Source organism: Mesoplodon densirostris, chromosome 11 (genome assembly GCF_025265405.1).
Source record: "Mesoplodon densirostris isolate mMesDen1 chromosome 11, mMesDen1 primary haplotype, whole genome shotgun sequence".
Taxonomy (NCBI): domain Eukaryota; kingdom Metazoa; phylum Chordata; class Mammalia; order Artiodactyla; family Ziphiidae; genus Mesoplodon; species Mesoplodon densirostris.
The window spans coordinates 11068533-11081842 of record NC_082671.1 but is presented as its reverse complement, the minus strand read 5'-3'; positions in this window follow the sequence as shown (position 1 = coordinate 11081842).

Genomic DNA, 13310 nt, shown 5'->3' with positions numbered 1-13310 from the left:
CAAGTTACAGTGGGGTAACCGGGAATCCAGGAGACCGCCTGGGTCAGTTCGACATCTCATCTCTGGACTTCAATTTGCTTATTTGCAAAGCAAGAGGTTTGGTCCCTGGTGTCATCAGGGTTTTTAAAGACAAAAATGGGATTCAGGTGAGAATTTATACAGTGAACGCTAGAGGGCAGTAACTGGTTAATAAGTAGAGCAACGAAGGCAAATGTAGAGGAGACAGAAACAGGCTTTTCTCCTTTTTCCTCCTTCCCTCCTCCTTCCCGTCCCCTCGCCTGGAACCACTCCCCCCTCCCCCCTGGTTTACACTAAGCTCATAAAGCTCATTAAGAGGAAAGCTGGTCTATTGAAAATACTACTTTTCATATGTTTTCCAACTTAACAGCTTGACACAAATCTCTAAGGGGTTTACATAAGCTTTAAGTAGGTTGAATAAATAAAACCTTGACTCAGTTTAATTTAACAAGTATTTATTGAATATCCACATGTAGGCCAGAATCAGATTAGTAACTAAGTACCTTGGAATTTTAAAATTTCTCCTCTCTTTGTTAACGGAATTGGATATTGGAAATAGGGCTTTCTGTGGATGTTTATAAAGGCGTTCTTCCAGAGCTCTCCATCCACCTTGCTGTCTGCAGTCTTTCTTGCGATGGAGAAATTTGATTGGGAGCCCAGATGAGAGATGCTATGGGCCCAAACTCTGGCCATGACTGTGGGAATGTAGATTGTAGGGGAACTGCTGATTTGCGGCATCCTTCTCAGGGGGAAAGGGTAGCTCTTCTCACACTGCTCTCTGCTTATTACCCCATCACCATGGGTGAGATGCTGCATGGGGGCAGTAAAAGGGGGTGAAGCCTGCATCCACTTCCTTTTAAGTACCTTTAAGAGTGACTGGCCTAGCCAACCTTCTAGGCTAGGTGAACTGAATTATGAACTTCCTCCTTTGGTTTGTGGGAAGGGAAGGTGACAGCCTAGAACAGGTGAGAAGACTAGGAAGGTCCCTGGGCTCAAAAATAGCCTCTCTCTGTCTTTCACCAACAAGTTACTCACCTGAGTTAAAAGCTATCCTTAAAAAAGCTAACGACCCCCGAAGGATGAGGTCTATGGCTCATTTACTCTGGAAGAATAGTGCGATGTCCTTGTTTCTCAATTATCCCTGGCCTGAGTGAGGCAGTCTTGAAATCTTTGGCTCCCAGACTGTGATGGGCACTGCAGATTCTCCATGCAACAGCCAGCCCGGCTCCACTTTTGCTTCATTTGTTTATAGATTGGAAGTGCCACATTCTTTCCCAGCTCCTCTTGCAGTTAGGGATGGGCCTGTGACCCAGTTCTAGCTGAAAGGAAACCAACTGGGGCTTCTAGGAAAGATTCTCCTCCTTGATAAGTGAGGGCTACACAAGGAAGAAAGCCCTTGTTTCCTGCTTGAAATGCCGGTCACGTGAGGACTTGATATTTGGGACTACTGCAGCCTTTCTGCCACCATGAGGGGAGAAATCACTAACAAGCCGAAGATGGCAGAGTGGGATATGGGAAGGGTCTGGTCCTCGCACCAACCTGGAACTGCCCACTTCCAATCTTGTTCTTTGATAATAAATCTCTAATATTTGTACCACTTTTAGTCAAGTATTCCATTACTTATTAATAATGATAGCAAACACTCACAAGGTACTTACACTGTGTGCCAGGCACCCTTTTACGTAGACTAACTCATTTCATTCCTGTAACAACCTCATGAAGAATTTTTGTCCTTACTTCACAGATGAGGAAACTGAGGCACAGAAAGGTTTAACTGACTTGCTGGAGGTCACTTGCCTGAATGATCTGGCTCCAGACTTCCCACACTTACACTCTTATAACAGGACAGATAAGAAGTAACCCCAAAAAGAGGTTTTCAGTAGATCAGATATCTTCTAGATAACAGCTTTCAAATGGTATTGAACTGAATGATGGATACCATGAGCCAGAGGCATGGAAATGAAGAGATCAGAGGTCTCATTCTGGGGCAGGCTTCTCAGCCGCTGTCATCCCGCCTTCTTGTTCGGTCACTGGCCACCTGTGCCAAAGTTAATGGTCATCCTTTAGTTGGGGCACACCCGATTAGAGAACCCATCGTGTTCTCGCATCTGGATTAATAGTGTCACCAGCCACCCAGTCTCCCCTGTACTGAGCAACTTCAAAGTCATGCTCTGCTTTACCTTTCCTTCCACCTCCACAGCCAGGGTTCACCATGTGTTATCTCTTCTCTTTCAATAATGCTTCTCAAAGTTTTATTTATTATTATTATTTTTTGGCTACGTCAGGTCTTGTGGCGTGCAGGCTCTTCGTTGAGGCATGCGGGCTCTTCATTGTGGTGCGTGGGCTTCTCTCTAGTTGCGGCGTGTGGGTTTTCTCTCTCTAGTTGTGATGCGCGGGCTCCAGGGCCTGTAGGCTCTGTAGTTTATGGCACGTGGGCTCTCTAGTTGAGGCTCATGAGCTCAGTAGTTGTGGCGTGCAGGCTTAGTTAGCCTGTGGCATGTGGGATCTCAGTTCCCTGACCAGGGATCGAACCTGCATCCCCTGTGTTGGAAGGCGGATTCTTTACCACTGGACCACCAGGGAAGTCCCTGCTTCTCAAAGGTAACCCTTCCCACTGCCACCTCCCTTTTGGTCTCCCTAACTCGTTTCTCCTTACTCTACCCCCAAGTGACACATTCACTCCATATGACCTCCGCTCCCCTTAAAAGCACAACACACACAATACATCATGCAATACACCTCTGTGCCCCCCATTACCGGCAGGGGTGATCACCCCAAGTGTAGGCTAACAAGGTTCCCGTGTTCTAGCCCTGACCTAACTGTCCTCCCAGCTTCCTTCCCTCCCACAAGACCTGGGCGGCAGCTAAACACACCTTTGCACTCTTTCTCAAATGTGCCAGGCACTTTCATGAGCCATCCTATTCCCTCTGCTTGTAAATTGCCCTCCTTCACCTGGCAAATTGCCACTCATCTTTCAAGACTCAGCTCAAACATCACCTCCACTGCAGTCTTCCCAGGGTCTCCCAGGAGAGGTATTCTTCCTCCTGGACTTCTGGCACGGCTCTTGATTTATACCATCAGCAGGACATTTCCATGGTCTCTTTGCATGTATCAGTTTATATATTACACCACTGTGTTTGAGAGCAATGCTCCTCTGATTCTCCCATACTCAGTGTGTGCCTGGCACACAGTACACTCGATAAATGATCACGAGTGAATTTTAAAACCTGTCTGTTGAAGTTCATGCCTTTCAGCAACAGGCAGTAATGTGATCAGCTGGATATGTAACAGCTTCTATATCATGAAGAGAAAATCCAGGCAAGACCCCACTTACATACATTTTTTTTAGGAAAATGGAATATAATCCAGGTGCACAATGATGAAGTGTATACTCTTATTTTAATGAAGACCATGTGCTGAGGAATCAGTAGATAAGCAATTTGATTTTTTTATTTCTCTTCTTAGAGTTAAAGTAGTACAGTTTACTTAGCCTACGGGAAGATGAGCTGACAGAATGGGTTTTTGGTGGTACTCTTATATTTTCGGTTAATTTTAAAAAATTATTCCAGTATAGTTGATTTATAATGTTGTGGAAACCACGAGTCTGTTCTCTGTGTCTGTGAATCTGTTTCTGTCTCATAGATAAGTTCATTTGTGTCCTGTTTTAGATTTCACATGTAAGTGATATCATACGGTATTTGTCTTTCTCTGACTTACTTCACTTAGTATGGTAATCTCCAGGTCCATCCATGTTGCTGCAAATGGCATCATTTCATTCTTTTGTATGGCTGAGTAGTATATGTACATGTACCACATCTTCTTTATCCATTCATCTGTTGATGGACATTTAGGATGCTTCCATGTCTTGGCTATTGTGATTAATGCTGCTCTGAACATAAGGGTGTATGTATATTTTTGAATTATAGTTTTCTCTAGATATATGCCCAGGGGTGGGATTGTTGGATCATATGGCAGCTCTATTTTTGGCTTTTTAAGCAACCTCCATACTGTTTTCCATAGTGACTGCATTGTTGGTTAATTGTTTTGGGGTTTTTTTTGCCATACACGGGCCTCTCACTGTTATGGCCTCTCCTGTCACGGAGCACAGGCTCCGGACGCGCAGGCTCAGCGGCCATGGCTCACGGGCCCAGCCGCTCTGTGGCATGTGGGATCTTCCCGGACCAGGGCACGAATCCGTGTCCCCTGCATCGGCAGGCGGACCCTCAACGACTACGCCACCAGGGAAGCCCTTGGTTAATTTTAAGGCAACTTTTAGAGCACTTTTATTGCCAAAATAAGGCCCAGAATCTAAGTTATCTGTCCCAAAATTATGATGTTTGTTAGCAAAAGCGTCAAAACTGAAACCTTTGGATTCAATATTCTTTCCACCAAGCCATCCTACTGTGAGCAGGGCTGTGTCTCTATGTAAATAACGCATCTAATAACATACACACCCAGACATGGGGTGGGAGGTGTTTAATTTTGAGTTTCAATCTAATTGTATATTATGTAATTTATAATATCTTTAGTAAACCTTTGTTTTTCATCTGTTCTCCATGAGAGACATCCATTTAGCATCTTTTATTGTTTGCCACCTGTGGCTGGCACTCATGCCTAATTTTTTTCTCACCTAGTCCTAATTACAGTGCAGGAAGGATGTGAAAGGTACAGCTCAGAGCGTGGAAGGTCTGGCTCAGCCTCGACCTCTGCCTCTCCATCCTTGCTTTGTGTCTCTGACAACTCCTGCTGGCCCTGCATTGAATAGGTTATCAGTAAGCATGTTAGTTGGAACATTTTCTAGACTTCTAAACTCTAAGGTTTGGGGCCTTTGTTTCATGGGATGAAAGGAAGCCCGAACGAGCCAGGCAAGAATTACAAAAGCTAGGGCTTCCCTGGTGGCGCAGTGGTTGAGAGTCCGCCTGCCGATGCAGGGGACGCGGGTTCGTGCCCCGGTCTGGGAAGATCCCACATGCTGTGGAGCGGCTGGGCCCGTGAGTCATGGCCGCTGAGCCTGCGCGTCTGGAGCCTGTGCTCCACAACGGGAGAGGCCACAACAGTGAGAGGCCCGCGTACCGCAAAAAAAAAAAAAAAAAAAAGAAAGAATTATAAAAGCTATAGGAGTGGTGGGCCCTCGTGTGGGTGCAGCCCATGCTGCATCCCTCCGGTTCTTCCTCTCCCCTCTCTTTCCAACACCACCCTCAGCCCCTCAGGCCCTGACACCTGCATTCCCCTCTAGCCTCCCCTCTGCCTTCGGAGCCTTGGCTCCAGTGAGAAATGGGGAGAAACACAGAACGGGCAGCCTCTGATAAGCTGCCTGTCTCCTCAGAGACTTGGCCTGTTCTCACATCACTGAAAGCTCACTCCCATCATCAGAGGAAAAGGAAAACCCTTACCGGACATCACAACACATACCTGATCACACACATGTGCAGACCTTTTATGCATGTTTGTTTGTTTGTTTGTTTGTTTATTATTTTTGGCCACACCTCGCAGCATGTGGGATCTCAGTTCCCCGACCAGAGATGGAACCCCTGCCCCCTGCAGTGGAAGCGCGGAGTCTTAGCCACTGGACCTCCAGGGAAGTCCCTTTATGCATGTTTATACATAATACCTGGGGGGGAAAAAAAAAAACCCAAACTGAAGAAATCTGAAAGGATAATGTAAAAGAAACAGAATTTGGAGCCAGCATATTAAGGTTAGAAGTGAGGGGGAGGGAGTGAGGGTGTGTTGGTGCACCCTTAGCCAGTGTCCCTAACAGATCACTAGGGTGTTCCTCGCTGGGCGGACCAGGTTCAGTGGCACACAGGCCAAACCCTGCTGCCACACAGCCTGCTTTTTGAATGCCCTGGGATGGAGAGCAACAGGGGCAGCTGCGTTTTTGCAGCCAGCGAGGAGCGACAGAGAATCATCCAGTCCCTCCTGCCTCTGCCTTCCAGACAGGGCTTCTTGTAACTCAAGTCAGGTTCTGCGCATCTTGGCTTTCTTCTCATCCCCTTCAGTCGGCATCATCAGCGATCTTCAGACTTGAAGCAGGGTGGAGACCAAAATCTGCTCTCTTTAAAAAAAAGGAAAGCCCTTGCCTTAGGAGGACTTTGTCCAGCGTGGGCAGGTTACACTGTCCCCACCATGTCACCCCACCCAGCCACAGTAACACAACATACCCCTGGCTGGATTTATGACCTCCCTCCCTCCCCGCTTGCCGGGGAGAGAAAAAGGCCACAGTTTTGAGAAAAACAAGTATCAAGGGTTGATGTGTGTGCTGAACTTTAAAACGCTAAATGACGGTGAAAAATATTTTGGAAAAGAAAAGATCTTCAAAATTGTGCTACATAGTAAAGTTAATGGAGCCCATATGGCGTCTACTAAAACTTAGAAAAACAAACTAAAAACAATACTTTAGCGCCTGCCAGGCTGAAATGTGATCTACTTCTTAATATTCACTCAACCCAGAGTGAAATGCTTTAAAATGGTAATGATTCCAAAGTGAAGGCCGAGCTCCGTGGATAAACAACAGACCTCAAACAACATGGGGGTTTCTGTTCTCATCCCAGCTCCGGGCAGATCAGGCAAATGGCTTAATGTCCTGGTTCCTTCTCAATTTTCTCAGCTCTAAAATGGGGGTAGCAGGGCTTCACAAGGGGTTTCCAAGGCACACTAACATGATTGTCAAGCACTTTACAAATGTTTAATAACTGATGCTTTTTTCATAACGGGGCTTTGTATCATTCTTCATTATTCATTCGGTGGTGTAGAAACAAACGCGGAGGAGTCAAACGAGCACAGAGGCTATTTATTCGAAGCTTGCTGCAGTGAGGGCATCAGCCACCGTCACTTGCATCGGGCAGAGACTCAGCCCCGAGAGGGGCGTGAGGAAGCTTCATAATGAAAAGAAGGGAAGGCTTGGGGTATGCCCGGGTCGGGGGTCGTTGGCATGGGGAAGGTGGAGGCGGGCTACCAAGAATCGGGGCGTCCTCTGTGATTGGTGTGGGGGGCATATTTGGCTTTCTCAGGTTGGTCCTGGCTGGAAAGGGGCTCCTGAGTTGGAAGCCGAGTGGTCTGGCTTCCCCAGCTGGTTGCGACAGGAGCTGTGAGTCAGAGTTCTACTGTCATATATGGTTTGTCTGTTTGTACATTCAGTCTCTCAGTGGAAAATAAAAAGGTGAGGGGGATCCGACCACCCCAGAACAAAACTAGGCACCTGCCTGGTAGCCTAGGGAATAACTTGGACTTTTTGTACCTTTTAATCACTTTTAGAAGCGGCAGATTTAGAAGATAGACTGAAGAACGAACAATTTCACTCTGTGGAATCAGTGGGCACTACCGCTGGGCGAGCAATCCGGACGGACAGATGGGCGGGCGGGTGGTGACTCTAGTCCTCCCCGCAAAATGCCCCAGGGGCCTGAGACGAGTCATGCAACCTCCCAGGGCTTCAGTGTCTTCGTGAAAAGGCAAAGAATTCCTATCTGTGGAGTCTATCTCATCGTTGGGTTTTGAGAATAAGCGGCTTCATGTTTGTAAAAAGAACCCTATAAAGCAGGTATTTAAAACTCTATAAAGGAGGTATTTTATGAGGCATTTTAGAAGTTTGAGAGGGAAGATTGTGGCTTAAGCCTTTGAAGTTTCACCCAGTGGGCTGGAGTCTTGAAAATTTTCCATGTGTCCCATGGGGAGACAGGCTGACTCTCCCTCAGACTCCCCACCTTTCCCACCTCTGCCTCCAGGAAGGCTGCCTCGTCCTCACACCTCTGCACCTCCATCTTCCATCTTTGTGAACAGGGTCACTAGGAATGAGAATTTCTTTAGTCCCTTGCAGGAAAGTTGAATGCTTGACTTGTACCTCTCACTGATTCACCCATTTGTCCGAAAAGAATGGGTTTCTTATTGTTATTTTTAAATGAAGTAATAAATATTTTTTAAATTTCTCATTTCTAATTTCTAATATAGTAAATACTGATATAACCAATATAAACAAAATCTCTGTAGGTCTTCAACAATAGTTAAGAGAACAAAGGGGTCCTGAGACTAAAAACCGATTAACCACTGCTTTAGATAATTTTACCATTTGTCCCATCCAATGATTCTACATCTAGGATTCCATTCTAAGGACATAGAATTGCACATAAAAATTAAGCACAGTATGTTCATTGCAGCACATTGATCAGTGGAATCAGTCTAGGTCTCTGAATATGATTAGTTAAATAATTCATAGTACATTTATAAGGTAGAATATTATATAGCTAATGAACATACTTTCAAAGAATTTTAATGATACAAATAACTAATTTTCAACAAAGGTGCCAAGAAGATACAATGGGAAAAGGGCTGTCTCTTCAATAAGTGGTGTTGGAAAATTGGATATCCACGTGCAAAGGAATGAAATTGGACCCTCATCTTACACTGTACGTGAAAATCAACACAAAATGGATTAAAGACTTAAACTTAAGACCTGAAACCATAAAGCTCCTAGAAGAAAACACAGGCAGTAAACTCTTTGAGTCACTCTTAGCAATATCCTTTTAAATCTGTCTCCTCAGGCAAAGGCAACAAAAGCAAAAATAAACAAGTGGGACTACATCAAACTAAAAAGCTTTTGCACAGCAAAGGACACCATCAACAAAATGCAAAGGCAGCCTACTGAATGGGAAAATAATATTTGCAAATGATATATCCAATACGGGGTTAATATCCAAAATATTCAAAGAACTCATACGACTCAAAATTTTAAAAATAAGTGATTAGACTGAAAATTGGGCAGAGAACCTGAACAGACGTTTTTCCCAAGAAGATATACAGATGACCAGCAGGCACATGAAAAGATGCTCAATATCACTAATTAGGGAAATGCAAATCAAAACTGCAAAGAGATATCAGCTCACACCAGTTAGGAAGTCTATTATCGAAAAGACAAGAGATAGATGCTGGCGAGGATGTAGAGAAAAAGGAAGCCTTGTACACTGTTGGTAGGAATGTAAACTGGTACAGCCACTATGGAAACCAGTGTGGAAGTTCCTCAAAAAATTAAAAATAAAACTACCATATGATCTAGCAATTCCACTTCTGGGTGTTTATCCAAAGGAAATGAAATCACTGTCTTGAAGAGATATCTGTACTCCCATGTTCATTACAGCATTATCTCCAATAGCCAAGATATGGAAACAAATGTCCATCAACAGATGGGTGGATAAAGAAGATGTGTTTTCTATCTATCTATCTATCTACCTACCTACAATAAAGTATTATATAGACATAGAAAAGAAGGAAATCCTGCTATTTGCAACAACATGGATGAAACTGGAGGATATTAGGCTTAGTGAAATAAGCCAGATAGAGAAAGACTGTACAGTATCATTTATATATGGAACCTTAAAAAAAAGGGTTGAACTCATAGAAAGAGGGTAGAATGCTAGTTGCCAGGAGTTGGGGGAATTGGGACAACAGGGAGATGTTGGTCAAAGGGTACAAATTTGAGGGCATTCCCTGGCAATCCAGTGGTTAGTACTCTGTGCCTCCACTGCAGGGGGCATGGGTTCGATCCCTGGTCCAGGAACTAAGATCCCACAAGCCGTGTGGTGTGGCCAAAAAAGAAGGAGCAGGGTACAAATTTCAGTTGTAAGATGGATACATTCTGAAGATCTAATGGACAGCACAGTGACTATAATTAATAATATTTGTACTCTTGAAATTTGCTAGGACAGTAGATCTTAAGCATTCTCACACACATACAAAAAGGTAACTGTGAGGGCCTCCCTGGTGGCGCAGTGGTTGAGAGTCCGCCTGCTGATGCAGGGGATACGGGTTCGTGCCCCGATCTGGGAGGATCCCATATGCCGCGGAGCGGCTGGGCCCGTGAGCCATGGCCGCTGGGCCTGCGCGTCCGGAGCCTGTGCTCCGCAACGGGAGAGGCCACAACAGTGAGAGGCCCGCATACCGCAAAAAGAAAAAAAAAAAAAAAAGGTAACTGTGAAGTGATGGATGTATAAATGAACTTGATTGTAGTAATAATTTCACAATGCATATCTATATGAAATCATCACATTGCACATTTTATTTTTTTAAATTTATTATTTATTAATTTTTTGGCTGCATTGGGTCTTCATTGCTGCGTGCGGGCTTTCTCTAGTTACGGCGAGCGGGGGCTACTCTTCATTGTGGTGCGCAGGCTTCTCACTGCGGTGGCTTCTTTTGTTGCAGAGCACAGGTTCTAGGTGCATGGGCTTCAGTAGTTGTGGCACATGGGCTCAGTAGTTGTGGCTCTTGGGCTCTAGAGCGCAGGCTCAGTAGTTGTGGCGCATAGGCTTAGTTGCTCCACGGCATGTGGGATCTCCCCAGACCAGGGCTCAAACTCATGTCCCCTGCATTGGCAGGCGGATTCTTAACCATTGCACCACCAGGGAAGTCCTACATTTTAAATGTATTATAATTTTATTTGTTATATCCCTCAATAAATCTGGGAAAAAATCATTTTAATGACATGCATAAATGCTAGCAGGATAATATTAAATGAAATATGAAACTGTATTAGGTATAATCCTGATTTTGTATATATGTGGGTTTATATGTGTGAAAAGGCTTAAAGAAAATTTACCAAATACACCAAACTGTTCACAGTGATTATCCATCTTTGGGTCATTAGACTTTGGGTGATTTTGTTTCATTATATTTATCGGTATTTTACAAATTTCTATAAAAATCTAAAATATTATTTTTATAATTAGAAAACCACAAAAGTTTTTTTTTTTTTTTTTTTTTTTCTGTACGCGGGCCTCTCACTGCTGTGGCCTCTCCCGTTGCGGAGCACAGGCTCCGGACACACAGGCTCCGCGGCCATGGCTCGCGGGCCCAGCCGCTCCGCGGCATGTGGGATCTTCCGGGATCGGGGCACGAACCCGTGTCCCCTGCATCGGCAGGCGGACTCTCAACCACTGCGCCACCAGGGAAGCCCAGAAAACCACAAAAGTTATTTTTAAAAACACATAACACCACATTTATATTTTTATTTTTATTTTATTTTATTTTTTTGTGGTACACAGGCCTCTCACTGTTGTGGCCTCTCCTGTTGCAGAGCACAGGCTCCGGATGCGCAGGCTCAGTGGCCATGGCTCACGGGCCTAGCCGCTCCGCGACATGTGGGATCTTCCCGGACCGGGGCATGAACCCGTGTCCCCTGAATCGGCAGGCGGATTCTCAACCACTGCGCCACCAGGGAGGCCCCACATTTATATTTTTAATACAGAAGCCTCTAACCCTCCCAAAGGACAGGGCTCCACAATTTACATTTTTTGGAGAAGAAGCATTTGCTACAGCACTTATAAGCATGAAAACATGTATAACCACTGCTTAAATATCCAATCATGTGCCTGGAGTCTAAAAAAGTCATCTCTTTCATAAAACACCTCTTTTGTAATCTACCACAGGATAAGCCAGAAATCAGGCATACCTGTGGGAACAGGCAGAGGCCACTGACCTCAATATAGGTGCATGGCTAAGGTCATAGGCTTTGGAGAAAATGCCAAGATGAAAAGATAAGCCTAAGGGGAAAAGACTGATGGACTCTCACTTTTATAAGCCAAGTCTCTGTAGAATCTGAGAGTCAGCCCGAGCTGGGGTGGGGCAGGCCATGGCAGGTGATGGGAAGAAGGCCAAAGAGGACATTGGCAACAGGGAGATATGGCAGCAGGGCCTCAGGCATCAACCCCAGGGGCTTGTGGGTGATCTGAGGCATTTAAGGAGCCAGAGGTGCAGTTCCCCAGTTCGAGGGGCTGTGGATAAAAGTGGGAAAACCGGGCTTCCCTGCTGACGCAGTGGTTGAGAGTCCGCCTGCCAATGCAGGGGACGTGGGTTCGTGCCCCGGTCTGGGAAGATCCCACAGGCCGCGGAGCGGCTGGGCCCGTGAGCCATGGCCGCTGAGCCTGCGCGTCCGGAGCCTGTGCTCCGCAATGGGAGAGGCCACAGCAGTGAGAGGCCCGCGTACCGCAAAAAAAAAAAAAAAAAATCACCAGAGTTGGTGGATCACTTGTGACATTTTTATTCTCAGACCCGACTGCAGGGTTTGTGTCATCCTAAACAGACTCTACAGTTCCCAAGCATGACACATTTGGGTTAACAGAAAGGTTATTCTGCCAGTTTTGTGAGAAGACTAGTATTGAGAAGCAGCAAAGGCAGTTTGGAGGCTGTTTCTAGGTGGGCACATTCTGCTAGGAAATCTCTCTCCTAAAGTAGAAAGAGACCTGAGACCCAATAAGATTAAAACGAGCCTTGTGAGTGTGTAAAAGGACATACTCTTCGACTTTCGGAGCTACCTGGACACTAGAATTCTAATTCCAATACTGATGTAGGATTCCTATGGTCCAAGTATTAGCTATACCTCTGTCTCCAAAACACATATTTTAAATTATTTAAATCAAGACTTTACAAATATAACAGACAAATGGATTTGTTTGAGCCTGTGCTCTGGGATGAAAACCATGCCCAGTTTACCCTCACAGAGGTTCCTGTGTAACAAACTATAACATGATACTTTCTGTGGTACATCATTCAATATCTCCCTGGCAGCAGCAGCTAGAAATTACTGCTTACACACTTCGTGCTCACTGATCCATGGGCTACCGAGACACAGGGTAGAAAATATTTAATTCCACGTCCTGAGGCTCGCCTTCCACCTGCTTCCTACTTCAGCGACAGGAACACCTGTCATAAACCCAGTCTGGGTTCTCTGGCCAAGCTACAGTTTGTATTGGTGAAATCTGAAGGGACTTCTGTGGCAGTTTTCCTCACTTCATTCATTCATTTATCAAGCAGTGATTGAGCAACGTCTCTGTGTCAGGGGTTGCGGTGATTCAAACACAATTAATGTGCAAGCGATTACAACAAATTGTGCCACACGTAACCCTAGAGGGATGAACAAAACTGTACAGAGAGACAGTTTTCTTGGAAAATTTAAGGCCTTTAAAAAAAAAAAAAACAAACACGGGAAGTTATGTTCAAGTTGGGTCTTGAAGAGTATAGGGGAGTTTCCCTAAGATAAAAGTGGAGTATGGTACTCCAGGCAGAAAGAATACTATGTACAAAGGCATAGGAGTAAAAAAAAAAAAAAGAAAAAGCAGGGCAACTTTGAGAATAGTGAGAAATTCAGTATCACTAGAGCAATGGGTATGTGGGAATAAAATTGTACGTGAGACTAGCAAGGTAGTTTTGGGGAGGGGTTTTTGTAAACCTTGCTTGAGAGTTTAGATTTTACCCTATGAATGCACAAAATAAAGTCATTATTTCCAAGCATGGCACGTTTTTGTTAC